The sequence below is a fragment of the Ranitomeya variabilis genome, chromosome 5 (genome assembly GCF_051348905.1).
Source record: "Ranitomeya variabilis isolate aRanVar5 chromosome 5, aRanVar5.hap1, whole genome shotgun sequence".
NCBI classification, from domain to species: Eukaryota; Metazoa; Chordata; class Amphibia; order Anura; family Dendrobatidae; genus Ranitomeya; species Ranitomeya variabilis.
In genome coordinates this window covers 601,487,973-601,513,523 of record NC_135236.1, presented here as the reverse complement: position 1 = coordinate 601,513,523, position 25,551 = coordinate 601,487,973, and the positions used below count along the sequence as shown (strand labels likewise).

At 46.0% G+C, this 25,551-nt stretch overlaps 1 protein-coding gene across 2 annotated transcripts in view; it reads left to right on the top strand.

Moving 5' to 3' along the window:
• Nucleotides 1-3,902: 3,902 nt before the first annotated feature.
• The window catches only part of CYSTM1 (cysteine rich transmembrane module containing 1), a 113,797-nt gene continuing 92,148 nt past the window's right edge, over nucleotides 3,903-25,551 (top strand). The window contains exon 1 of one of the 2 annotated variants that reach the window (XM_077266035.1): nucleotides 3,903-4,081. The gene's annotated coding sequence lies outside the window, so the exon portion shown is untranslated. Of the gene's footprint in view, nucleotides 4,082-4,149; nucleotides 4,299-25,551 lie in introns of those variants that run through there. The other variant, XM_077266036.1, reaches the window with a different exon arrangement.

Sequence of the window (25,551 nt, the reverse complement as noted above, 5' to 3'; positions counted from 1 at the left end):
AAGCACGATGGAAAATTTTCCCACGACGCTCGTGCTGACATCAGAAAGAGGAAGGGAGTTCATTGGCTGTGAACTCGCATAACCTGTCAGACGGCACCGCAAGCAGAACTTTCTCACGCTCGCTTTGCCCTCAAAAAGGGAATAGCAGTTCACAGACAGACACTGTTGTTTTTTTTCCCCTCTTTTACAGATGATGAGGGCATCGGGGGAATGTGCGAGGTCGTAAGTATGGTTTCATTAAGATTATTAAAGGAGTTTGAGTCTTTCTTTCAATTAAAAGACTTTTCTGGTGTCTGTGTTTTTAAACAATATGACTATGGGGTTAGTAATGGGGGCATCTTATTGACGCCTTTCCATTACTAACCTTGGGGCTTGATGTCACCTGACAATACAAAGGTGACATCAAACCCCCAACTATCACCCCACTTGCCACCGCTACCAGGAAAGTGGGAAGAGCAAGGCTAAGTGCGAGAATTGGTGCATCATAGAGATGCACCTTTACTGGGTGGCTGTGACCAGATGTTTTTAGGCTACTAATATTAGCCAGCAGCTGTCTGCATAGCCTTTGCTGGTTATTAATTATAGGGGGACCCTATGTCATTTTTTTTTTAGGGTCCCCCATTTTAATAGCCAGTAAAGGCTATGCATACAGCTGTGAGCTGATATTAATAGCCTGGGAAGTTCCATGGATATTACCCCCTACCCAGGCTATAAACATCAGCCCCCAGCCGTCGGCTTTCCCTCTGCTAGTTACAAAAATTATGCGGTCAAGCCTACGCCATTTTTTTCAAAAAATGTTTTACTAATTAAATACATGTACAGTAAGCTGCACACATACTGTACTAATTGTATGTTACTGACAGCTATATCTATTCTATATGTATTTACTGTATCTAATCCATCTCTTCTATCCTGTCAGCGCCTGAAGTGATTTTACAGTACACCGCACATGAATTGCTGGCTTTTCTTCTATGTACTATATAAACACTTGTATATACTGTATGTGTGTATCACTGACATCTATGTATTCTATGTGTATATATCTATTCCATCCTGTCACGCAGTGATTATACTGTACGCGGCACGAGAATTGACGGTTTTTATTCTATTTATCTATCATCTACTTTAAATACTTTAGTTGCAACTCAATTATTTTCCTGCACTTTTACCGAATGTTACCGACTTTTTCTGATTTTAAGAAAAATGCTCATGTTACCGATCACCAATCCGAATGTACCATATTCGTGCTGAATTTATGTTTGACAATCGTTTTCCAAACATATTCGCTCATATTTAGTCCCTTAGTATATAGTGTACTCACTATGTATAAAACGTCCTTAGTTACAGTTTCCTCCTTTATTATGTATAACACCGTCCCTTATTATGTGCAATCCTCTCTAGTTATATGGTGTTGTCCCTCATTTTATAGTTTCCTCTGCTGTTATGCATATGGCTGTCTCTTACATAGTTTATTCTTATTTTTGTTATTCACAGCGCCATCTTTTATTACATAGTCCCCTCTCCTGTTAGGTATAAAATGACTGCTGATGGAGCATAGCGGTGACAGTCCATCAGATCCTCCATTACAAAAGAAGCTTTCCCATGCTCCATCAGCCGTCATTGCATTATATATCTAACAAGACAGGACGGTATGTAATAAAGACAGGGGGCTCTACATAATCCGACATGTAAGGGACGGAGCTGTATATAACAAGAGAGGGCACTGTGTAATAAGAGACGGCAATATACATCATAAAGGAGACTATGTAATATATACATACACTAGTGATGAGTGAGTGTGCTCGTTACTGGAGTTTTCCGAGCATGCTTGGGTGGTCTCCGAGTATCTTGGGCTTGCTCGTAGATTATGTTTCTGTCCCCGCAGCTGCATGATTTGCGGCTGTTAGACAACCTGAACACAAGCAGATATTGCCTATTTGTTAGGGAATCCCCACATGTATTCAGGCTAGCAGCCGCAAATCATGCAGCTGTGGGGAGTCAAACATAATCTACGAGCCAAGATACTCGGAGAACACCAGAGCATGCTCAGAAAACCCGAGTAACGAGCACACTGGCTCATTACTAATATACACGTATGTGTGCGTGGCTGTGTGAATATAAATAAATATATATATAGCTTTATCGCCATAAAAGGAGGAGGGGCCCAAGCTGTCAGAGTCCGCCCCTGGTGCCAAGTGTCTTCCGCGTGGTCGAAATCTATATTCAAGTCCCCCGCAGCTGTATGTCTAGTGGCTTTTGAACAGCCTCAACACATAAAGGGATTTGCTGTTTGTTAGGCAATCTCAGCATGACTGGAGAATAGTCACCCAGAAATCACTCTCAGCACCCCAGCATGCTCCGAGAACGCCTCACCCCAGCATGCTCCGAGAACGCCTCACCCCCAGCATGCTCCGAGAACGCCTCACCCCCAGCATGCTCCGACAAAGTCTCACCCCAGCATGCTGCGAGAACACCTTACCCCAGCATGCTGCGAGAACGCCTCACCCCAGCATACTCCGACAACGCCTCACCCCAGCATGCTCCGAGTACGCCTCACCCCAGAATGATCCGAGTACGCCTCACCCCAGCATGCTCCGAGCACGCCTCACCCCAGAATGATCCGAGTACGCCTCACCCCAGCATGCTCTGAGTACACCTCACCCCAGCATGCTCCGAGTACACCTCACCCCAGAATGCTCCGAGTACACCTCACCCCAGCATGCTCCGAGTACACCTAACCCCAGAATGATCCGAGTACGCCTCACCCCAGCATGCTCCGAGTACGCCTCACCCCAGAATGATCCGAGTACGCCTCACCCCAGCATGCTCCGAGTACGCCTCACCCCAGCATGCTCCGAGTACGCCTCACCCCAGCATGCTCCGACAACGCCTCACCCCAGCATGCTCCGACAACGCCTCACCCCAGCATGCTCCGACAACGCCTCACCCCAGCATGCTCCGAGTACACCTCACCCAAGAATGATACGAGTATGCCTCACCCCAGCATGCTCCGAGTACACCTAACCCCAGAATGATCCGAGTACGCCTCACGCCAGCATGCTCCGAGCACGCCTCACCCCAGAATGATCCGAGTACGCCTCACCCCAGCATGCTCTGAGTACACCTCACCCCAGCATGCTCCGAGTATAGCTCACCCCAGAATGATCCGAGTACACCTCACCCCAGAATGCTCCGAGTACACCTCACCCCCGCACTACAGCTCATCTCTACCGCTCATGTTATGAATAGGAGCTTTGTATAAGGCTTCTTTCACACTTCTGTCGGTACAGGGCCGTGATAATGTGTCGGCGCAACGTACCGACAGACAGTGGTGATTTTCTGCACAACGTGGGCAGAGGACGCAGTGTTTCAACGCGTCCGCTGAGCATAGTAAACTCCCAGGGAGGAGGGAGTGGAGTTACGGCCGGGCATGCGCAGTTTAAAATGCAGGACACGACGTACGAAAAAAACGTTCCCTTGAACGTTTTTTCGCTGCAACGATCCACCAAATACCGACGCATCCAGTGCACGACCATACGTCGCGATCCGTCGGCAAAACAAGTCTATGGGAAAAAAACGCATCCTGCGGGCACATTTGCAGGATGCGTTTTTTTCCCAAAACGACGCATTGAGATGGATCTAAAAAGTCGGAAGTGTGAAAGTAGCCTACTACGCGTGAGCTCCTCATCGTCACCAACATTGTGTCCCATTAGCCGCACCTTGCTCAGGGCTGATTTCTCTACGTCACCAAACACCTCAGGGACATGTCAGCATGCACAATGTACGGAGCACAGTCACCAGAGCAACGGGCTGATCCAGCACCAGCAGACCTGGCAGTGGGAGCGCCCGGCCGCTCCTGCTCCGCCCCGCCTATTTCCAGAGCAAACAAGCTCTCCTCACTCCTCAGATAACAGGCGGAACCAATCGCCGGCTCCGGCACCTCTGCGTCCACACCTTAGCGACGACGTCACGCAACGTGAACTGCTGCCAAACTCTCACAAGTGATCAGCACCTTCTCCAGCACCCAGCGGACGGCGGGCGGGCGGACTGACTGCGGCGGCGGCGGAGCCTATGTGCACGGGTAATGTGCTCACACAAGCTTTCCTTGTTGGTGTGCGTGCCGTGGAGCAGGGTGTGGGGACATGGCAGGGAGTGGACGAGAGACTACACCGTGTTATTAGGGGCGAGGGCGGCAGCCCGTCCGGTGCATCTGCTGCTGCTGTGCGGGTGTGAAGTCTGCAGCCTCCTCGGAACAGAGCTGTGCTGTGGGAGAAGCCGCCGTCCGGCCGATAGCGCAGGTAACAGGCGCTGCCCCGGGAATACAGTCGGGACGTTCCGCAGGTTTCTGTGGTGACAGCTGACCTATTGGGGGAATCGGGTTTTAGTAAATGTTGATCATGACAACAAGTTTCAACTATGATGATTCTATGATTGGAGGCAAATCTGCCACATGTCCACTGACGGGCGAGGAGACCCCCCGCTGACGGGCGAGGAGACCCCCCACTGACGGGCTTATCCACGCAGAGCATTGGGCATTGCTGTAGTCACGTCTAATATTGGTGATCAGATGCCCTATCGCTATACGCTGTACGTGCCCTCGATCAGGATTTACTCTGTGTTTATGCAGTGTCAATCCCGCAGCGGCCAGATGTGACAGCAGAGTAGATGGGATTTCTAAACATCCCATGTCCACTGTGCGTCCTCAGACACCTGTGGATCACCCGTAGACACTGACATGGGGCAGGCTTTCAGGACCACAGCATATCAGTTTCTCTGGCGGAGACGCTAGTGTCCGCAACAGATATGTCCACAATACAATGTACTGGACGCGGTAAATAAGCACGGTTCAGTGAACAAATGCGGATTTATCCGCGTTCAATAGATGGCAGCGAAAATACCCCACATCCAAAATGCTGCTACCTTCAGATCATGGGCACAAAGCCTAACAAACCCTGGCACAGCACTCCATGGCGCCTATATTTACAGAGGCTCCTACTTACAGAAGGGCGACTAGACCCATTATTCAGTCTACCATGTCACTTTATGTAGTGATAACTCTGCAATGTTTCCTCACATCGCAGTGCTTCTGTTTTCATAACACATTGTACTTTGTTAGTGCTACATTTAGGTCAATAGGTTTTGGATTTCTGAAAATATTTGGAAACTTGACAAATTTTTAAAAATACTACAATTTTCTGACTTTGCTTATGTTTTTAAAGCACCACTCTGGTGTATTATTATTTTGTTTAACCCACTGAGTAGTGTCAGTAATGTCTGTTCCCTGCCCTTAGTAAAATACCAGCCGCAGTCGTCTGTTCTTCCCGGCGGCACTTCAGGCCTGTTCCGCCATCTTGTGACTGGGAGTCCGAGGTAAGCGTCACTAGCTCACAGTGTAAGTCTATGAGGGCCTCATTATGGCTCTCATAGACTTACATTGAGTAGTGACTTCTGGCCCGCCCGGAGCGGCGCTGAGAACAGCAGAAGACAAAGACTGGTAAGTGTCCTACTACAGGAAATGAACATACCATACATTAGTGACACCACTACGATGCGAACGTAAAAAAAAAAATGCCAGAGTGGTGCTTTACACCTGACATCTATGCTATCCAAAATGTTAATAAATAACATTGCCCATACATCTACTTTATGTCTGCACAATTTTTCGAATGTCATTTTATTTTGGTACTATGTTCAAAGGTTTATTTTCACTTTGTTTCCAAGGAAGGTTACAAAGGATATATTTCTTTAGGGACCTATTCATATTTGATGTGACTGTGAGGTGCCTTTTATATTGGACATCAAAATTAATACCATTTTAAAAATAGCACCTCACAAAGTATTTGAAGGGAACCTGTCACCCCAAAAATCGAAGATGAGCTGCGGCCACCGGCATCGGGGGCTTATCTACAGCATTCTGTGATGCTGTAGATAAGCCCCCAATGTATCCTGAAAGATGAGAAAAAGAGGTTAGATTATACTCACCCAGGGGCGGTCCCGCTGCGGTCCGGGTCCGATGGGCGTCGCGGTCCGGTCCTGGGCCTCCTATCTTCTTACGATGATGTCCTCCTCTTGTCTTCACGCCGCAGCTCCGGCGCAGGCGTACTTTGCCCTGTTGAGGGCAGAGCAAAGTACTGCAGTGCGCAGGCGCCGGGAAAGGTCAGATAGGCCCAGCACACTGCAGTACTTTGCTCTGCCCTCAACAGGGCAGACAAAGTATGCCTGCTCCGGAGCTGCGGCATGAAGACAAGAGGAGGACATCATCGTAAGAAGATAGGAGGCCCCGGACCGGACTGCGATGCCCATCGGACGCAGACCGCAGCGGGACCGCCCCTGGGTGAGTATAATCTAACCTCTTTTTCTCATCTTTCAGGATACATCGGGGCTTATCTACAGCATTACAGAATGCTGTAGATAAGCCCCTGATGCCGGTGGCCGCAGCTCATCTTTGATTTTTGGGGTGACCGGTTCCCTTTAAAACTGCTATGAGGTAGCTTAACCATTCAGGTGCTTCACGTGGAATAAATAGAATTAAAAATATTTATTCCACTAAAATGTTGCTAACATCCTAACTAGCATTACACTGTGTTCCAAATTATTATGCAAATTGGATTTAAGTGTGATAAAGATTTAATTGTTTTGTTTTTCAAATAAACTTGTGGATGGTATTGTGTCTCAGGGCTCAATGGATCACTGAAATCAATCTTAAATACATTGGATAATTAGTTTTCCAGGTGATTCTAATTAAAGGAAAACTACTTAAAAATGATGTTCCACATTATTAAGCAGGTCACAGTTTTCAAGTAACATGGGAAAGAAAAAGGTCCTCTCTGCTGCTGAAAAGCATCAAATAGTGCAATGCCTTGGTGAAGGGATGAAAACATTAGAAATTTTCCAAAAACTTAAGCGTGATCATCGTACTGTTAAGAGATTTGTGGCTGTATCTGAGCACAAATGTGTTTGTGCTGATAAAGGCTTAATGAGGAAGATTTCTGCCAGGCAAGTTCATTGGATTAAGAGAGCAGCTGCTAAAAAGCCATTACAAACCAGCAAACAGTTATTTGAAGCTGCTGGTGCCTCTGGAGTCCCTCAAACCTCAAGGTGTAGGATCCTTCAAAGGCTTGCTGTGGTGCATAAACCTACTATTCGGCCACCCTTAAACAGTGTTCACAAGCAGAAATGGTTGCATTGGGCCCACACATACATGAAGACTAATTTCCAAACATTCTTGTATTCTTGTTTACTGATAAGTGTTGAGCAACCCTGGATGGTCCAGATGGATGGAGTAGTGGATGATTGGTGGATGGCCACCATGTCCCAACAAGGCTGCAATGTCAGCAAGGAGGTGGAGGAGTCATGTTTTGGGCCAGAATCATGGAGAAACAGCTGGTGGGGCCCTTTAAGGTTCCTGAAGGTGTGAAAATGACCTCTGCAAAGTATATAGAGTTTCTGACTGACAACTTTCCTCCATGGTATAAAAAGCAGAAACGTGCCTTTAGGAGCAAAATCATCTTCATGCTGACAATACACCATCTCATGCTGCAAAGAATACCTCTGAGTCATTGGCTGCTATGGGCATAAAAGGAGATAAACTCATGGTGCGGCCACCATCTCCCCCTGACCTCAACCCTATAGAGAACCTTTGGAGAATCATCAAGCAAAAGATCTATGAGGGTGGGGGGCAGTTCACATCCAAACAGCAGCTCTGGGAGGCTATTCTGACTTCATGCAAAGAAATACAAGCAGAAACTCAATGGATGCAGGAATTGTGAAGGTGATCTCAAAGAAGGTTCCTATGGTAACGTGTAACTTGGCCCGTTAAGTGGTTTTGGAGTTAAATAGCTTTTTTGCTCAGTGAATGTGACCTCCTAATGCTGCAAATTCCACAAATGAGCATTTTTAGTTCTTTAAAACATATCAAATGTTTAGAAATTCTACTGTGCGTAATAATTTGGAACAGTGCGTTTTAAGTTTTTATTCATTTTGGAGATTATACTGTTATCATTGGGAGGTTTCTTCAATAAAATTCAATGTATAATCTAACGGGTGATGACTTTTATTAGACTGACTGTCATTTGCACCGACCATTTAGGAAAATCAGAGAAAAATGTCATTTGCATAATAATTTGGAACATAGTGTATTAGCTGGCAGACCCTGAAGCCGTTATTTGACCTAGAATTGCCATACCAACCATTGGGACAACTCAATCGCGATATCAGCGTGCTGGGTTAAAGAGCACGCTGTGTTCACCATCTAGATGCCACTGTTGCTATTGACAGCAGCCTTTAGCGGGTTAAGCACTGTTATCACTTCCAACTCTGCATCATGTCAGCAATGGTGTGCAGCTGATGCCCACAGCATTTTCACCAATGGGGGTGGCACTTTTTTTTAAATTCCGCAAGTTAGTAGAAAGGTGTGTTTGCTGTCATTAAGAGTTTAAAGTTATAAAATCCCCACTCGATACTTCTAGCAATCTTCTTGGCATCACAGTAGTGCTCATTCGTCATACTTTTCTTGCTGTTCGTACACCTGTTCTTGTTCAGTATACATTTGTTCAGTGTGTGACACTATTACTAGCTGGCCACGCAGGGAATATTTTTTTTATACATGTGTAACAAGGTGGCACGGGGTGGTAGTCTTGGGCGAGTTCACTAGGTGACAGTGAGCACCCGGCCCCTTGCACATGAAAACTCAGTTCTAGGCCCAGTCCCAGGCCACAGTAGATTATCTCAGACATCTGACTCCTCTCCATGCTGGAACGGATCCACCACATGTCACACCTTGTAGGGCCCAACAGTGGCAACTTATATTTAATAAAGGTGATGAAGAGAAAGGGGTACAATTCCTAAGCTGTCCCTATGTCCAGCAATGGCTGCAGCAGACCAGGCAATAAATCCCAGTAGGCTCTCCGGAGCCAAAAGTCTCTTGTGGGGCATACACAGTCCTTGAACCTGCTGCCCGACAGTCCACTCGCAGCTCTGTTCCTTCCAGGGGGTACGTTATGCTTCCAGCAGGGGAGCACAACCTGCCTTAGCCTGGCCAGGCTCTGCTCTCTAGACAGGGACTTCCTGTTCCTTTTAGAGGCTGCTGACCCAGCCCCCTTAATTTAACCCCTTACTGTCCCTAAGTTACATACATTACATTATACAATAGTAGAACATGAGGATAAGACAAACACAGGACAACATAACCATAATTCATACAGTGAATAATACATTACAATACACATTTATGCATAACTCACAGGCGGGGCATCACATGGGGGACCACATACAGGAAAAGAGAGGGAGCAACCGAGGGTCCCCACCACCTCCTTGCATATGTATATTGTTCAACATGCTCCAGTGTAATATCTGGGACTTAAAGAGAACCTGTCCGCAGGATTGTTCACAGTAACCTACGCACAGTGTCAGGTTGGTGCCGTTATACGCATTAAAATGATACCTGGGTTGATGAAATCCTTCTTGTGATTGTTGTTTAAACTTTAGTTTTAGTTTTCAGTTAATGAGATTCTTGTGCTCCGGGGCGGCCTGTGAGGGGGTTGTTGGCTATGTGCACACGTTGCAGATTCGTGTGAAGATTTCCTGCGTTTTTTTGTGCGGATTTCACCTGCGGTTTTATACCTGCGGGTTCCTATACAGTAGCAGGTGTAAAACGCTGCGGAATCTGCACAAAGGATTGACATGCTGTGGAAAATACAGCGTTTCTGCGTGGTATTTTCCGCACCATGGGCACAGCGGATTTAGTTTTCTATAGGTTTACATGTGCCTGTAAACCTGATGGAAAACTGCTGCGGATCCGCAGGCAAATCCGCACCGTGTGCACATACCCTTCATGTGGTGCTCTGATTATATATTCATCCTTATGGCAGGTCACTGATCCCTCAGTGACCTGCCCCCTATTTTATATAATGCATATACTGTACTATTGTGGGGTTAAGGAAAAAATAGAAAATAACATTGTAATCAAAATGGGCCAGCGCAGTTACGATAGATGCTACTGTACAAGTGTCGCTGTCAGTGCCATTTTGCCGGAAATTCTTTTTTTTTTTGCTTCATCAAAATGGTGGCGGCATCTGAGTAGCATCTATCAGAATGCAATAGATGCTACTGCACAGGCGCTGATGCCATTTTTGCTAGAGGAAAAAAATTGTCTCCAAAATAGTGGCGGCGCCTGCACAGCAGCATCTATTGGTGGTAGATGTTACTGCACAGGCACTGCCAGCGCCACTTTGATGGAGCCCAAAAATTTTTTTCTTAACCCAAATGACATTCTATTGCAACGCGATAGATGCTACTGTGCAGCCGCCATTTTGAAGATATTTTTTTGTTTTTTCTACCCCACGATAGTATAGGAATAAAGCATATATGCATATTAGGCACTGTATAATGCTACAGGACAGGCTCCAGCACTAATTTGATGAAGTTGAACCTCACAATAGTATATGCATTATGTAAAATAGGGGGCAGGTCACTGAGGGATCAGTGACCTGACTGAAGCCATACAGATGAATATCTAAGCAGAATACCACATAAAGACCCCCACAGGCCGCCCCAGAGCACAAGCATGTAATTAACTAAAAGCTGAAAGTAAAGGTTAAGCAACAACCACAAGACTGATTTCATCACAAAGGTATCATTGTAATCAGTATAATGGTGCTGACCTGACACTCTTTGTAGGTTACTCGGCACAATCCTGCTCACGGGTTCGCTGTAAATTAGGAGTATTCTCTAGTTATTAAAGTGCTTTAATTAAACAGCATTAAAATAAGCAAGTTTGCAGTGGACTTAGTTTATGTATTTGCTGCCTTTCTCCTGCAATGAGTTTTTATCTTACATAATGTACATCTGGTTTCCTTGGAGTTCCACCACTAGTGCATACCCAGAACCTGGGAACATGTGCAGAAGTTACATTCCAGGAGAGGAATTAACGCCTTACATCCCTGGCATTTCTCTCAAGCCAATTGATTTCTATACCACAGACACTCACCTTCCAATTACCTCAGTTCCCCAGCTAGCTGCTATTATATCTTGCTCTTATCAATTCTGTAGAATCACAATCACTGACACCCAGCATCTCATGTGCTTGTTCAAATGCCCTGTTATCTGTGTGCAAATATAGTGATAGCAGTACACTCACTCCAGAACAAACCACTGAAACTAAATGTGTTATTGCAGAACTTGCACTGAGTTTTATAGTTCTACTTATACTACAGTTCTACTGTTAACCAAATCTGTCACTAGAAGAGAGTGCACCCTGCTAGAAACCAAGAAGTGAGGAGACTTCATAGCTCTGAGCTGCAGAAGAGACAACTTGAGAATAACCCTTTAATGATGGAAACAACCTGTTACCAGCTATTCAAAGGCTAGATTATAACTTTCTGATGGGTGAGGGTATGATTGCTTCCCCCAATCCCAAGAACTGGACTCTTAGATACCCAGTCAGAATAAGGAAGCGCTAGTGCTGTATTCATTTTTTTATTGAGTTGTGGCATAAATGTGATGGCCAACACCCCATTGTGATAGGTGAATTTCAGAACCACATACTCTGAATCGATCAGTGTGAGGCTCCCACCAGTCCACATAACAACTCTTTCATAACTGTGTAACATAACTGCTTTTAAGTATTTTTTTTTTTTTCTATTTTTTTTTTTCTGGGCAATTTTTATGTTATATTAAAGAGTACATGTCAGCATGATTTCACTATGTAGAGTAAAGCTATGGCTGTAATGGTGCTGTATTGCAGATTAGATTGATATCTTTGGTGAAGTAAACTTTGTGGTTGGTTCTTCTTTAATCACCATTTGAAGCTTTCTGCTAATTAAATTTTGGTGCACAGGAGCCGAACTGTATCCGGGGGGGGAGGGGGGGGTCTTCTCTTCCCTGTCTGTGATTTCCAAGCCTCCTGCCTACCTTTCAAACAGATTTAATACAGGTGGCAGGTTCACTCACAGACCAAATGCAGGTGGAATGGGCAGAGAATTATATCGAAAAAAATTGTGAAAATTTGACATAACCTGCAGTTTGCTGCATTTTGATTAAAGGGGTTACACCATATTAAATATATTTTTAGTTTGCTATTGTTTTTAATTTAAAGGGAACTTTTCACCCCTCCAGGGCGTTTTTAAGTAAGAGCCACCTTCAGCAGCACTAAGGGGCTGCATTTTGTGAAGGTGGCGTGACCATTCTTGACTGGCCCAGCCAGAGCCCTGACCTAAACCCTATTGAGCATCTCTGGAGAGACCTGAAAATGGCTGTCCACCAACATTCACCATCCTACCTGACAGAACTGGAGAGGATCTGCAAGGAAGAATGGTGTGAAAAACTTGTTGCATCATTCCCAAGAAGACTCATGGCTGTATGGCTGTACAATGTGTACATGTACAATGAGTGTGAATAAGGGAAAAATCAGCTCACCCCTGAGGCGTAATTCCAGTCCAGGATGGGAGCACCAGAATCCTGCTGCAGCTGCACAGCACTCGGCAACTTGAACAGTGTGAAAATGGATCCAGCTCACACACCAGGGCGTTGATAAAAATCTTTCATTCAGCTTTATTTGGAAGAATTCTTTTTAAAATGGTACAACATTAGGATGTCTCAGACAATATTGCAAATTTAAATGTTTCAAACAATAAAGTTCTTGAACACTGAATGAAAGATTTTTATCAACACCCTGGTGTGTGAGCTGGATCCATTTTCACACTGTACATGTGAAATGGACAGCATGTGACTTAAATATGAGTGTCTGAGCAAAGGGTCTGAATACTTATGACTATGTGATATTTAGATTTTTCTTTTTTAATAAATTTGCAAAATTTTTTTACATTTCTGCATTTTTTTTCAGTCAAGATGGGGTGTGCAGAGTGTACATTAATGAGAAAAAAATAACTTTCTTGAATTTACCAAATGGCTGCAATGAAACAAAAAAGTGAAAAATTTAAAGGGGCTCTCAGGTCCTTGATATGTGGCTCTAGGGTTCATGATGTGTTCCTCGGGGTTGTCTGACAGTTTGGTGCATTAGTACCAGGTTTAGATGAAGATCAGGTCTCCAGATGGTGACTTTTGTGAGTAGCTTATCACAGAAGTTCAGATTTGAATATGCACATACTGGTTGTTAGGTGTTAATGAATGTTAAAGCTGGAGATGGGATGATTCTGCCAGTTAGGCTGAGTTCACACGTAGCAGAATTGCCGTGGAAATTTCCGCGGCAATTCTGCGCCTCCTGCCGCGGGTATATCGCATGCAGAATTTGCATGCATATACCCGCAGAAAACTAGCGTTTTGCAAGCATAATTAGCTTGCAGAATGCTAGCTTTTTCCAAGCGATCTGTAGCATCGCTTGGAAAACTGTTTGACAGGTTGGTCACACTTGTCAAACAGTGTTTGACAAGTGTGACCAACTTTTTACTATAGATGCTGCATAGGCTGCATCTATAGTAAAAGATAGAATGTTAAAAATAATTAAAAAAACAAACAAAAAAAAGGTTATACTCACCTCAGCGGCGTCCGTTCCTAATGCTGTGTGTTCAGGACCTTCCATTGACGTAGCGGTCACGTGACCGCGGGTCATGTGACCGCGACGTCATCGCAGGTCCTTCACACACACCTCGGAAGCCGCTGAGAAGGTCGGGCCGCCAGAGGGCGAGTATATCGCTATTTTTTATTTTAATTCTTTTTTTTTTTTACCACTTATATGGTGCCCAGTCCGTGGAGGAGAGTCTCCTCTCCTCCACCCTGGGTACCAACCGCACTTGATCTGCTTACTTCCCGCATGGTGTGTACAGCCCCGTGCGGGAAGTAAGCAGATCAATGCACTCCTATGTGTGCAGAATCGCCGCGATTCCGCAATTTTAATGAACATGCTGCGTTTTTTTCTGGATTACGATTCCGCTCAGGAAAAAAATGCAGCATGTGCACAAAAAATGCGGATTGCATTCTGTTACATAGGATGCTTAATGTTAGCGTTTTTTTCGCGGTTTTATAGCGAAAAACCGCGAAAAAAACGCAAAAAATCTGCTACGTGTGCACACAGCCTTAGAGTGCTTGTTGGTGGATGTAATAATGTGATGAGAGTGCTGGATTAAGAGACCACTTTGTCTGATTTTTCTCTTTATAGGTATATTTTTGAGTAAAATGTAAATTGTTCTTTTATTCTATATACTTCTGACATGTCTCCCATTTTCTGAGCAATAAATTTAAAAAAAAAATGTTAAAAAAAAAGCAAAAAGTGCTTTCAGACCTCAAATGCAAAGAAAACAAGTTAATAATCATTTAGATACAACAATACTAACAAGCCCGTTAAAGATGTACACTCCATTGTATGTGCACCCACGAGCCGTGAAGATTTTAATGCATTAAAGATTTACCTGCTTTGAAGATCAGTGAATGCTGCCACTTTCTTCCTTAAAGGGCCACTGTCACCCCCTCCAGCCGTTATAAACTAAAAGAGCCACCTTGTGCAGCAGTAATGCTGCAGTCTAACAAGGTGGCTCTTTTAGTTTTTGATTCATTTATTACCTCAATAAAGCGTTTTAAAAATTGGCCACAAATACCAGATATTGTACCAGGAGGCGGTCCGAAGCGTCCTGTATGAATCCCCCAACTGCCGTCACTCTTCTCTTCAGGGCCGATGGTACCCGCCCCCTTCGCGTTGTTGCTTCTTAAATCCGGTGCCTGCGCTGTGCGTGCCTGCCTGGGGCCTGCGCAGTGTTCTTTGTCAGTCACATCTCAGATGCCGGGTGCCTGACTGCGCCCTGTTACTGAATCCCCGCCCCGCACTGTGTTATTCATTATGCACAGTGCGGGGCTGGGGTTCCTGGGAAGGCGAGGGAGCGTCAGAGATGGGGGAGCGCCTGAACAGCGCAGTGCTCATGCCCAGGAATGCCAGCCCCGCACTGTGCATAATGAATAACACAGTGCGGGGCAGGGATTCAGTAACTGGGCGGCCGCACTGCCCGCACAGGCGCAGTCAGGCACCCGGCATCTGAGATGTGACTGACAAAGAACACCGCAGGCCCCAGGCAGGCACGCACAGCGCAGGTGCCGGATTTAAGAAGCAACAACGCGAAGGGGGCGGGTACCATCGGCCCTGAAGAGAAGAGTGACGGCAGTTGGGAGATTGATAGAGGACGATTCGGACCGCCTCCCGGTACAATATCTGGTATGTGTGGCCAATTTTTAAAACGCTTTATTGAGGTAATAAATGAATCAAAAACTAAAAGAGCCTCCTTGTTAGACTGCAGCATTACTGCTGCACAAGGTGGCTCTTTTAGTTTATAACGGCTGGAGGGGGTGACAGTGGCCCTTTAAATGATTTACATCAGCATGTCTTCTGGGCTTAGCACCTGAGATCAGCTGGCCAGCGTCTGCTGAAAGCCGGTGTGTTCATGGAGCATGAAATTGGATGGTGCGGTCAGCTGTTTTCTTACTGAGTGACAACAATACTAATGTTTTAACTCAGGAAGAGTTCAGAAATCAATATTTTGTGGAATAACCATGATTTTAAATCACAGCTTTCATGCGTCTTGGCATGCTTTCCACCAGTCTTTCTCACTGCTTCTGGAACAAAAATGTAAGCAGTTCTTCTTTGATGGCTTGTGACTATCCATCATCCTCTTGATTACATTCCAGAGGTTTTCAATGGGGTTCAGTTCTGGAGATCGGCCTGCCCATGACAGGGTTTTGATGTGGTGGATAATACGATGGCTGACATTATACTGGTAATTAGGGTTGAGCGACTTTCATTTTTTAAAGATCGAGTCGAGTGCAGTCGGCCGATTATCGCTAAAAGTCGGGGATCGACCGAAACACGAAACCCAATGCAAGTCAATGGGGAAGCATAGTCGGCAGTGAGTGGAGGCCAGGAAAACACCTACAGTGCCCATTTTAATGCCAAAAACATACATTCTTGTTTCTGAAGCTTGTCAATCTTAATTAACTTTATAATAATAGTTGTTCAATGGAACTTGGGGGTCATTTGGCAAAAGTTGTGGGGGGTAGGGCTGGTTCAAGGTTTTAGTGGGCCCAGGAATCGTGGACTACGTCACGGCGGTGGAGCAGGGAGAGGTAAGTATTTCAACGTTGCAAGTGCTGTGATCCTGAGCAAGCAGGGGGACACACTTGTTCGCATTGGCACTGGCACAGGGCCCCTCAAAGTACAGCGGTGTGTTTGCACGGCGGGGGCGCCTCCCACCAGCAGCGACACTTTTGCGTATTCTGAGGGGCCCTGTGCCAGTGACGTCGCCTACGAGTATGCCCCCCCCACCTGATGAAGGAACCTGCACTTTCATCTGCACCTTCCTCTTTGTCCCTGTGTAAGGTGGTATAACATGCGGGAATGGGAACCTTACTTTCAGCAGGGTCAGATTCTGGCTGTGTAGAGTGCAAGGGGAATGTAGTGGTCTAGGTCAATGTACCAGCAGACTCCTCTAGCAGTGGCTGGGCAATGGGCAGGATGAGGAGGAAACAGATATAGGGCCAAAGAATAAAGTAGGCTAAATGCAGTTCAAAATTGGTAACAGGACTAAACAGGCGGCATTGCTTTGTTCAGTGGAGTAGCGAACCCAGGAGCAGCAGACACTGTTTTAAGGGCCCAAGCACACTAATAGGCCAAATGCAGTTTAATATCTGATACTTTAGGCCAAAAGCCTAAGACTGAAGCTCAGCTTTATTCAGTTGAGGGCAAACACCAGGGAGGGGCAGACACCGTTAGTAGGCCCTAAACACCAATTTTTAAAAACACAGCACTTAATGAGAGCCAGAAGGTTGAAGCTCCGCTTTATTCAGTTGAGGACAAACACCAGGCAGGGGCAGACACCGTTAGTAGGCCGTAACCAAAGTTGAAGGCCAAATGCAGTTTAATATCTGATACTATAGGCCGAAAGCCAGAAGGTGGAAGCTCCGATTTAGACAGTGGAGGACAATTTGAATTAGGGACTGCGGACTGACTTAGTAGGCTGTCCCCTGTGGACCATGCATCCACCACATTAACCCATTGCGCCTTAATGGACACGTAATCTTCCGTGGCCATGCCTACAGGTCCATGCGTCTGTTGTCAGGTGCACCTTTGTACTCACAGATTGCCAGAGTGCATGGACAATGCGGTCTTTTACATGCTGGTGGAGGGTTGGGATGGCTTTAATCGCAAAAGAAGTGTCGACTGGTTAGCTTGTAGCGTGGTACAGCGTAGTCCATCATGGCCTTATTAATAGTAAATAAAATATATAACTAGGCTCTATGAACTTTTAAATAGGTTCCAGGGGTACACGGGCAGCATTGGTGTGGTCAGTGGAGGAGTATTGCGAGTAGGGGCCGCAGACAGGCTAACAAAGGCCTAAAATAACAAACAATAGGCAGGCATGGCAGTTTTAAATCGGTTACATGGATACACAGGCAGGCAGCATTGTGGTCAGTGGAGGAGTATTGCAAGTAGGGGCCGCAGACAGACTAACAAAGGCCTAAAATAACAAACAATAGGCAGGCATGGCAGTTTTAAATCGGTTACATGGATACACAGGCAGGCAGCATTGTGGTCAGTGGAGGAGTATTGCAGGTAGGGGCTGCAGACAGGCTATCAAAGGCCTAAAATAACAAACAATAGGCAGGCATGGCAGTTTTAAATCGGTTACATGGATACACAGGCAGGCAGCATTGTGGTCAGTGGAGGAGTATTGCAAGAAGTGTCTGACACAGTGAGTACTCCCAAAAAATAAATAGATGTTAATGTCTCGCAAAACAACTATAAATAAAAAAAAAGGGTGGCATGCTTAGGTACAGGGGTGGGCTCATCTGCAGAGTTTATGACAAAGTAATTTGGCAGTAAATTAGTATTTACTGGTGTCAATATAGGACACTGACCCAGACTACTGTAACTATCATCCTAGATGTCAACAAATTGGTATTGATTGTCAGTGCCAGGCATTGAATGATGTCAGCGCATAGACTAAACATTGGTGGAGCTGTGCGAGATAATTTGGCACGTGGTAGAGCACAGTTTGAGCTGGGGGGGGGAACTCTCTTGTGGCCGGCGGTACCGCCCCAGGGCCCCTCATGTTACAACAGTGTGTCTGACGTTGGGTGCGCACCACCACCGCCAGAGACACTACATTGTACTATGAGGGACCCAGTGGCAGTGCCGTCGACCAAAAGCGAGCACACCCACCTCTTCTGACAAACAGCACTGTAACGGGTGCTTGCGCCAAGTGTCGAGAGTGAGACAACAGCCCCGTGGGGGGAGTTTTCCCATTGGGGGATGTGTAAACATGTCGTATGCTGGTCAAACAGCTGCTGCAAATTAAGAGATTTTAACACTCAATAAGACCAGTCCACAAGCAAGACCTTTTTATAGGAAAGCTAGGTGTCAGCCGGGAAAGGTGGGGCAAAATAATTTGAAATCCAGGAGTGGTTCATTTTAATGAAGGTGAGATCATCCATATTTTGGGTAGCCAGACGAGTCCTTTTTTCGGTTAATATTAATATTGAACCAGCAGCACTGAATACTCTTTCTGATAGCACACTAGCTGCTGTGCAAGCAAGCTCCTGCAACGCATATTCTGCCAATTCAGGCCAGGTGTCTAATTTGGATGCCCAGTAATCAAATGGGAATGACGGTTGAGGGAGAACATCAATAAGGGCTGAAAAATAGTTAGTAACCATACTGGACAAATGTTGTCTCCTGTCACTTTGAATAGATGCTGCAGTACCTGTCCTGTCTGCGGTCATTGCGAAATCACTCCACAACCTGGTCAGAATACCCCTCTGTCCAACGCCACTTCTGATCTGTGCACCTCTAACACCTCTGCCCTGTAGCCCCCTGCAGCTCGTGTGAGAACCATCACCGGCGCTGTGTGCTGGGAATGCCTGAATCAAACGGTCTACAAGAGTAGCTTGTTTGGTTGCTAATATTTGTTCGAGGTTCTCATGTGGCATAATATTTTGCAATTTGCCTTTATAGCGAGGGTCAAGGATGCAGGCCAACCAGTAATCGTCATCGCTCATCATTTTAATAATGCGTGGGTCCTTTTTGAGGATACGTAAGGCATAATCCGCCATGTGGGCCAAAGTTCCAGTTGGCAAATCTGCGGTTGTGCTGGTTTGAGGGGCAGTTACAGGCAAATCTACGTCACTTGTCTCCCTTACAAAAACAGAACCCGGCCTTGCAACGCCACTAATTTCTGTTGGCCCAGGAGAAGCTTCCTCAGTAAAAAAGTACTCATCCCCATCATCCTCCTCGTCCTCCTCCTCCTCTTCGCCCGCTACCGCATCCTCTACACTGCCCTGACCAGACAATGGCTGACTGTCATCAAGGCTTTCCTCTTCCTCGGCTGCAGACGCCTGCTCCTTTATGTGCGTCAAACTTTGCATCAGCAGACGCATTAGGGGGATGCTCATGCTTATTATGGCGTTGTCTGCACTAACCAGCCGTGTGCATTCCTCAAAACACTGAAGGACTTGACACAGGTCTTGTAGCTTCGACCACTGCACACCTGACAACTCCATGTCTGCCATCCAACTGCCTGCCCGTGTATCCTCCCACAAATACATAACAGCACGCCTCTGTTCGCACACTCTGAAGCATGTGCAGTGTGGAGTTCCACCTTGTTGCAACGTCGATGATTAGGCGATGCTGAGAAAGGTTCAAAGAACGCTGATAGTTCTGCATACGGCTGGAGTGTACAGGCGAACGGCGGATATGCGAGCAAAGTCTGCGCACTTTGAGGAGCAGGTCGGGTAACCCCGGATAACTTTTCAGGAAGCACTGCACCACCATGTTTAAGGTGTGAGCCAGGCAAGGAATGTGTTTCAGTTGGGAAAGGGCTATGGCAGCCATGAAATTCCTTCCGTTATCACTCACTACCTTGCCTGCCTCAAGATGTACAGTGCCCAGCCATGACTGAGTTTCTTTCTGCAAGAACTCGGACAGAACTTCCGCGGTGTGTCTGTTGTCGCCCAAACACTTCATTGCCAATACAGCCTGCTGACGCGTGCCACTAGCTGTCCCATAATGGCACACCTGGTGTGCAACAGTGGCAGCTGCGGATGGAGTGGATGTGCGACTGCGGTCTGTGGACGAGCTCTCGCTTCTGCAGGAGGAAGAGGAGGAGGGGGGCGAACGCCTACAGCCAACTCTTTCCTTGACCGTGGGCTAGGCAGAACTGTCCCAATATTGCTGTCCCCTGTGGAGCCTGCATCCACCACATTCACCCAGTGTGCCGTGATGGACACGTAACGTCCCTGGCCATGCCTACTGGTCCATGCATCTGTTGTCAGGTGCACCTTTGTAGTCACAGACTGCCTGAGTGCATGGACGATGCGGTCTTTAACATGCTGTTGGAGGGCTGGGATGGCTTTTCTAGAAAAGAAGTGCCGACTGGGTAGCTCGTAGCGTGGTACAGCGTAGTCCATCAGCGCTTTGAAAGCTTCGCTTTCAACTAACCGGTAGGGCATCATCTCTAATGAGATTAGTCTAGCAATGTGGGCATTCAAACCCTGTGTACGCGGATGCAAGGATGAGTACTTCCTTTTCCTAACGAGTCTCATGTAGGGTGAGCTGGACTGGAGATCGTGGAACTAGCGGTGGTGCCGGTGGACATGAGTGAGTGAGAGAGGGTTGGAGATGGTATTCTTGCCGGTGCCCTACATGCAGTGTTTCCTACTACTAACCTGGTGATTCCCTGACTGCTTTGGCCTGGCGACGAAAGCTGCACAGATACTGAAGGTGGTGTGGGAAATGGTCGGCTTACAGGGAGGGAAGGGATGTAGCGTTGCTGACTAGCTTCATTGGCCGAGGGTGCTGCAACCTTTAGGGACGTTTGGTAGTTAGTCCAGGCTTGCAAATGCATGGTGGATAAATGTCTATGCATGCAACTTGTATTTAGACTTTTAAGATTCTGACCTCTGCTTAAGGTAGTTGAACATTTTTGACAGATGACTTTGCGCTGATCATTTGGATGTTGTTTAAAAAAATGCCAGACTGCACTCTTTCTACTATCGGATACCTTTTCAGGCATTGCAGACTGAGCTTCTTTAACCGGATGGCCACGCTGTCCTCCAACTGGTTTTGGTTTTGCCACGCGTTTTTGGCCAGATACGGGCCCGGTAGATGGAACCTGTTGTGATGTTGATGCCTGCTGCGGCTCCTCCTCCTCCGCTTCAGAACTACTGCCGCCTGCACCCTGTTCCCCCAATGGCTGCCAATCGGGGTCCACAACTGGGTCATCTATGACCTCCTCTTCTATGTTGTGTGCAACTTCGTCTGTGTCACCGTGTAAGCCAGTGGTATTGCGTTCGTGACAGAGCACCATAGTCTCCGCTGGTTTTGATTCTGCCTCAGTACACTGCGAGGGCAATGTTCTGGTCTGAGTCAAAGGAACAGCATAGTAATCTGGCTGTGGCTGTGCATCTGTGCACTCCATGTCCGATTCAACTTCTAATGGGCATAGCCTGTTAACTGTTTCACTGTGTAACCCAGGAACAGTATGTGTAAAGAGCTCCATGGAGTAACCTGTTGTCGACTGACGCATCCTTCACTGTTGTTTTTAGTGAAGGACACAAGGAAGCGACTTGTTCCTGACCGGGAGCATCCACTGACGATGCACTGCTCTGACATTTGGCACTTTCCGAGGAGGAGGCGAAAGAGTTAGAGGCAGAGTCAGCAATGAAAGCCAATACTTGTTCCTCCTGCTCCGGCTTCAAAAGTGGTTTTCCTACTCCCAGAAAAGAGAGCGTTCGAGGCCTTGTGTAGCCAGACAACGAACCTGGCTCAACTCGAGACTTAGGTGCTGTACTGCTTTTACCACAACCACCTGATGCTCCACCACCACTACCATCATTACCAGCTGACAATGACCGTCCACGGCCACGATCTCTTCCACTAGACTTCCTCATTGTTTGCAAAACGTAACCAAAGTAACGCTATTTGTTACTGTAAAACAACTTATCAGGTGAACTCAAACTTCTGTAGGATTTATATATACCTTTATAGGTGCCTGACACTGAAAGGAAAATCAGGCCCAATGTTACACACTAGGTTTTCTGTGCCCCAATAATTTGAGACAGATGGCGCACACACAGGACCAGCACTCAAGCAGAAATGCCAATCTTAATCTCCCACTATTTTTTTTTTTTTTTTTCTGGGAGAATTTACCCCTAAAAAAAAAAAAAAAAAAAAAAAAAAATGGCCAAGTATTACACAGTGTTTTCGGTGCCACACAATGAGAGACAGATGCCACACACAGCAATGGCGCGGAGGCAGACTTGCCAATATTTATCTCCCACTAATTTTTTTGGGGGGGAAAAGGGAGAATGTACCCCCCCCCCCAAAAAAAAATGGCCAAGCATTACACAGTGTTTTCGGTGCCACACAATGACAGACAGATGCCACACACAGCAATGGCACGGAGGCAGACTTGCCAATATTTATCTCCCTGCAGTTATCTCAGAAAAGTATGGCAGGCAGCTATAAAAAGGACTGCTGCACACAAAAGTGTGGACAAACACACAAGATAGCTGTGCAGAAAGGAAGGAAAAACAGGATTTGTGCTTTGAAAAAAGCAGTTGGTTTGCACAGCGGCGTACACATAGGCACAGCAACGCAGCTATCAGGGTCAGGGAGCCTTCTAGTGCAGCTCAATGAGCTACAGCGCTGAGGAAAAAAAAATGTAGCTTCCACTGTCCCTGCAATCAAAAGGTGGTGTTGGACAGTGGAAATCGCTACAGCACAAGCGGTTTGTAGCTTTATGTACCATGCCTATCACTATCCCTGCTTCTGACGAAGCGGCAGCAACCTCTCCCTACGCTCAGATCAGCAGCAGTAAGATGGCGGTCGGCGGGAACGCCCCTTTATAGCCCCTGTGACGCCGCAGAAAGCAAGCCAATCACTGCAATGCCCTTCTCTAAGATGGTGGGGACTGAGATCTATGTCATCACGCTGCCCACACTCTGCGTCCACCTTCATTGGCTGAGAAATGGCGCTTTTAGCGTCATTGAAACGCGACTTTGGCGCGAAAGTCGCGTACCGCATGGCAGACCCCACACAGGGATCGGCTCGGTTTCATGAGACGCCGACTTTGCTAAAAGTCGGCGACTTATGAAAATGAACGATCCGTTTCGCTCAACCCTACTGGTAATGGGAGCTCAGGGTATCACTACTGTGGGGGAGGGTAGATACAAGAACTGGTTGTCACTGCTCTGGTGGCTCTGGGTGTAGCTAGTGACTCTCATTGAGTCCCATTGAGCTCTAAATTAGAAAGGTTGTGGACCACTGGTTTATACAATACTTATACTTACTATTTACAAACTGATGCAACTGCTTTCTGAGCTTTCACTAATATGCAGTATATGCATACATTGAATATATGAATTTTAAAGGCATTACTGCTGTATAGACTATGCTTAGCACTAATTTTGAAAACATTTTGAAAGCCCATTTGTCATCACCAAGGGGAATTCTACAGCCTTGGGCTTATGCCTAAAAATTTTAAGGGAAGTTAAGTTTAAGTTATATTGTGCTAATTGAAAACCGCTTTTGACAGATGGGATAAATGCTCAACTAATACCTTATGTAGAAAGTAATCCCTCCCATATGTGCAATGCAACAGATGAAACTGCTCAGCAATTTGTAGCGAAATGAAACAAATATACACTTGTAAATTGCTGTAATTACATTAAAGCAGCACTCCCATCAAAATCCAAAATTTGTATTCTCTTAATATATTGCAATCCTCATTATATAGCATTGTGTACCTACAATCGCTCATTTTGCATTTCAGCCCACCTATTAATTATTTTTTCCATTAGGTCTAAGACCTCTTGATAAAAAAAGCTGACTCCTTTTAATCTCTATGTAGAAACAGTAGGTAAACTTTTCCCTGTATGAGTCATAAGTCACTGCAAAAGTCCCTGGCAGGGAGAGGAGCAGAGAAGCTGGGTCAGGAGTTGAGGAGGGGAATGAGACTTCCTGTTTTTGTATAGAGCAGAGAAAAGAAGAATTAGCTGGGTAGAAAGGCAAAATAAGTAATTGTAAGTTTGCTCAGCCTATTATGCTCCTCCACTGACAGGCAGCCAGAAGCAGTTTATGATGGACTTCTATACATGATTAACCTGGAGGCCATTGTTAGGATTCCAATGCCATGTCTAAACCCATTGGCACTGCATGTTCACATTTTACGGGTGTGACGGATTAACAGACAACCCTCCTTTCTCTGTCACATTTTTAGATGTCGCAGTCAATATTGACCACAAATCAAATGGGTTAAATGGTCAATGAAAGCTGAAACTTTTTGCTGATTGTCTTGTCTCAGTTCCCAAGTTCATGTCATGTGAATACCATAGAGGATGGATCATATAGCCCTGTCAGCCAGATGATCAGGTGGTTGTCCAACTTCAGGCTTCCCAAATATGGTCCAGACCATTCAAAATAGAAGAAAGCAACCGCACTCAATTTGTATATTTGCATCATAAATGTGAAAAATTTAATAGGAACACCACAGTGGTATAATCAGTTGCTGAGGTAACGTTTCGACCCTTATATGGGCCTTTGTCAAACCTCACTGAAAAAATGCAGAAAAACATAATATTAGAAATCATGTGTAACATAAAACAAAATTATACATATACAACTTAGACATATAAAGCAAGAGAATGTGAAGAGTACCAAAAAAGGGGCAGCATACAAAAGTAGGCAGCATATAAAAATAGAGGGGGAACCCATATACAAATTACTATATACAATATCACCATATAATATATGCAAAAATTTACAATAATTGCCCTAAGAAATGTTATCAAAAATACAAATGAACAGCCACAGAGCAAGGAGGCGAGGGCGGAGGAAGTGGACGGTGGTGCCTAGCTGATATCAAACACATGACCAACATGATGCAGTTACCACATGAGAAGACATGATAAATTTGATACGGTTAATGCATAAAAAAGGAACAACAGTTGTTATGGCATGCAAAGTGTTGAGCAAAACTGACCTTAAAGAAAGCGAGCAGGGGAGGTGAGCTAATGTCAAGGAGGACATGTCGGCTCCTGAGAGGGGTGGAAAAAGACGTTAAAGATAAAGTGCAGAGAGGGACAGAGGTTAGAGTAAAGAGGCAGACAGAGCATAACAGCAAAAATAGCCCAAAAAAAGGCAGACAAGGGGCGAGGAGAAGTAATGGGAACACAGCGCAACATACCACTGTAAGGAAACTGGATATATCCTGATCTGCACGGATAGGGAATGGGGTCCCTGTAAAAACTGAGAAAACAGGGCTTATAAGATGAAAGTGCTGGAAAGGGTACAATGGTACGTACCAGTATGTACCCTACCTTGTGGGTCCTATGTCAGGAGGATCGGCGGTGGTGTGGCCCATGTGTGGTGACTGTGAAAGATATAGGCCCCGGGGCAGGAAATGAGGTAGGGCGGGGAGAGAGAGGAGATGGAAGCGCAGGGAACCTGGCACCTGCGTAGTGTGCGGGGAGCCAGGGTGGAACGCAAGAGTGGAGCGCAGGGTGCCTGCGCATTGTAAGTGTGTGCGACTGCGCATAGCAGCGGTGGCACGGCTGTGT